This window comes from Brachyhypopomus gauderio, chromosome 16 (genome assembly GCF_052324685.1).
Source record: "Brachyhypopomus gauderio isolate BG-103 chromosome 16, BGAUD_0.2, whole genome shotgun sequence".
NCBI lineage: Eukaryota > Metazoa > Chordata > Actinopteri > Gymnotiformes > Hypopomidae > Brachyhypopomus > Brachyhypopomus gauderio.
The window spans coordinates 8,574,310-8,577,831 of NC_135226.1; the positions used below are offsets into that span (position 1 = coordinate 8,574,310).

At 41.3% G+C, this 3,522-nt stretch overlaps 1 long non-coding RNA gene across 1 annotated transcript; it reads left to right on the forward strand.

Moving 5' to 3' along the window:
- The first annotated feature begins 1,369 nt into the window (after window positions 1-1,369).
- Window positions 1,370-2,258, forward strand: LOC143477510 (uncharacterized). The gene is made up of 3 exons (XR_013121568.1): window positions 1,370-1,455; window positions 1,950-1,996; window positions 2,107-2,258. It is a non-coding gene; the product is annotated as an uncharacterized LOC143477510 (long non-coding RNA).
- Window positions 2,259-3,522: the final 1,264 nt, after the last annotated feature.

A 3,522-nucleotide genomic window follows, 5' to 3' on the forward strand; every position in this document is an offset into this window, starting at 1 on the left:
GGTCTCTCTCCCCTGTTGGCTCTCCTCCTGGCGCGCAGCCTGGCGCCTGTTTCATGTGTGTGTGTGCCAGTGTTCGTAAGTCTTCCCATATGTTTGCCAAACCCCCTTTTCCCGTTTGTGCCTATTTGTGTAAGTGTACCTGTTTGTGTGTTTGTGAACGTTCCGTTGTGTTTGTCTAACGTCTTCTCCCCCATCTTCCCAGGGAGGGTGTTCTAGGCCGTCCGTGGCAGACGCTTCGCCAAGGGCGGTCACCTCCCAGATGCAGGACTGAGCGCGTCGGATCCGCCCGTCGTCGTGGGTTCGGGGCATTTGGTCCTGTTGGCACCCCGGGACGGGTTGTGCCCTTGGAGGGGGCGTCTGTCACGATGAGGACCCCGGCCCCTCCCTTTTGGGCGTGTGTTTACGTGGTCCACGTGTACTCGTCTGCGTCTGTGGTTGTCTGTGGGTGCGGTTATGTCTTGTGAATATCCGTCTCACCTGTGCATCGTCTCGTAATCATGCGGGGCTAATGTGGTTTGTCTATTTAATGTGCACTCGCGCAGTGTCATGTGCTCGTCGTTATCTGAGTCTGAATGTTCTCTGTGAACGTTGTCTAAGTCTGAACGTTTCAGGTCTACGTTACGTGTTTAAACGTGCGCATACTGCGCTATTCTGTGTCACAATAAACGTGACGTCTGTGACCAAGCCGGGATTTGTGTCTCATCCTTCGCGCTGCACCCGACGTCACGTGTATATTAATATTTCCAATGTGTGTGCAATTACAATAACAATATTGTAATTATAATAGAAATTAAATTTTAAATGAAGGTAAATGAAGGTATTCATATATTGTTTGTGACTTCTGTAATATTGTATTATATTATGTGAAGTTGTGTTGTGGTCGTTATGTTAATATAATATTTGTATGTAAAAAGGGTAGGCAAAAAAGTATTGGCTTCAGCCTACACCTCTTTGGTCAGAGAATAGCTTTGGTAAACTAGGAAATTATGTTTATTGGTGGCTGTGTTATTGTGACCAAAATAAAGTATTAAATCAAATGAAAATCAATCAAGAAAAGTAGACAGCCCATTGAACCAACAGCTGATTCAATGTAGGTTAGTCCTGTGTTAACAGCCTACTTATGAACCTATTAACCTCTCTCAACAATGTTGAAAGTCAGAGAGAGAGAGACAAACTTCTCTCCTGAAGCAGCAAGCCAGATAAAACACTTTCCTTTATAGTGAAATTTTAGTTTTTTCAGTAATTAAAAATATCTCCAAAACAAAACAAACCTGAAACCCACCAAACAAATAAAGGCAGGGCTAGAACTTGCAGCATCATTAATATTCAGAGATAAAAACATGAAAGCACATGATAATGAGTGCATTGAGAAGCTTCACTGCTGAGAGGTTTCACTCCTGAGAGGTTTCACTCCTGAGGTTCAGGCACTCCATTGCTACACACAGACAATAATATGTAAGTTGTAATTTTCTATTATTTGCATTTTTCTTTACCCTATAATACATTTGGCAATATTATAACATTAAATATTATGCAAATGGCTATGTATATACAGGTTATTTTTATAAAAATGAATTATGAAAGTTGAAAGAGTTCTTTGTTGATTGGATAATTTCTGCATATAACACCAAATTTTCCCAATGAAGTTCTGTATTACATATTATACTTATAATTAGAGGTGTCAATTCCAGGTTCATAGATTAAAAGTCCTCACCAGGATTTTGCTCAGGCTTCCTGGATTGTGTTGATTCCACTAATTTTACCTGGATTGCTAATTAGAAAATCTAGCAAGCTTGAGCAAAATCCTGGTGAGGACTTTTAATCTATGAACCTGGAATTGACACCACTACTTATAATATACACTAATATACACTACAAACACATAGTATTATGTTTGTAGTAGTAAAAAAATTTTTTTTTCCATGATTATTGTCTATTTGCTAATCCAGGATGGCTGTACGAGTGATTTCAGTGTTCTACTGGCTTTGCCTTCAAGGTGTAGATTTCATTCACTTATATATCCATATTATTCATTGTTTCTATATGTGTTTCACTGTCCCTTAGCTGACTGATATATCTGTCATCCCTTTATCTCTCATTTTCTAGTGAGCTTTGCCTCTTTGCTTTCTGATACATGGAATGCAGAGGTTATCCCTAAAATTGATGCGCTTGTCAAGTCTTGTGTTGTGGTGCCCTGCACTTACAACTACCCTGGGACAAGTCTTCCAACCTCACGAATGAGGGCAATCTGGCACAAAAAGGGTAATCAGAAAGAATACATCTATCATGAAGATTCGATAAGTGTTGCAGACAACTTCAAGGGCCGCACAAAACTACTTGGAAATCTGGGTCAGAAAAACTGCACCTTGGAGATGAAGTTAGAGACCATGACAACGGCCCATTTTGCTTTAGGATTGAAATCTCAGATCTAGACAAATTTTCATTTGTGGAACAGTGTGTTACCATCTCTATGATATGTAAATATGATTACAGACCTAAAGTATATTCAGTACAATCAGGGTTGCCAACTCTCACGCATAGAGCGTGAGACACACGCATTTGACCGTTTTCACACGATCTTACGCCACACTTCCAATATCTCACGCCGAAAAAAAAAATCCAGTTTATTTACCTCTGATCCACATATATGATTCAATGAGTTGCAGTGCTGCAATACAAAAAATCTTTTGAGGAGGGACAACCTGCTAACTTCAATTGTTACATCAGATACACCTGTCCATCCCACCCCCCAAGACTCACATGAAGCCGTCAAACTGAATCTGCTGAAGTCAGTTACAGGGTCCAGCAGGGAGGCACATGGGAGATGGAGTCTCTCCTGAGTTTCAGTGCAACAGAGCAGGACGATCACACAGACATCACCTGCATAGCCGATTTCCACGGTGGCTTGACAACAGTGGCTACAGGACAGATATATGCCAAAAATTTCCTATGTTTTGTCTGAATGGACTGTGACCTCCTGAAAACAATGGAGTCGTAATGCAGACCGTTCATGAGATGGATATGAGACATGAGTGCAGAAACTAGGAGTGAGATTTATTGAGGGAAAATCCAGATTCAGTTTAATTAAAACAATTCCAGTGACGGGCAGTGTGAGCAACTAAAAAGGAAGCGATCACGCCAAATCTCAGGGAAAGAGGATGGTTTAATAGAAAGTGCGCAAACCAAATACCCGTGACATAGATCCAGATTAAGGAAATAATAACCAGCAGTCAACTGGTACAAAGACAAGACATATATAGACAAACAAATGACCCTCAGGTGAGACGGATCACGGGTCCCGCCCACCTGAGGGACGAACATCACGTGACCAAAAACAGGACATCTACCGCTGTAAACGGGGGCGACCGGCAGGGCCCCCCCCCCCCCCCCCCCACAACGTGACAATGGGTAAGTAAACAAGAATATTACTTATTAATTATTGATACCACACAATATAGACAGCATGATTGTTTTTTGCATAATCTTTAAATATTAGTGATTCCATTGTCACTTTTGCAACTT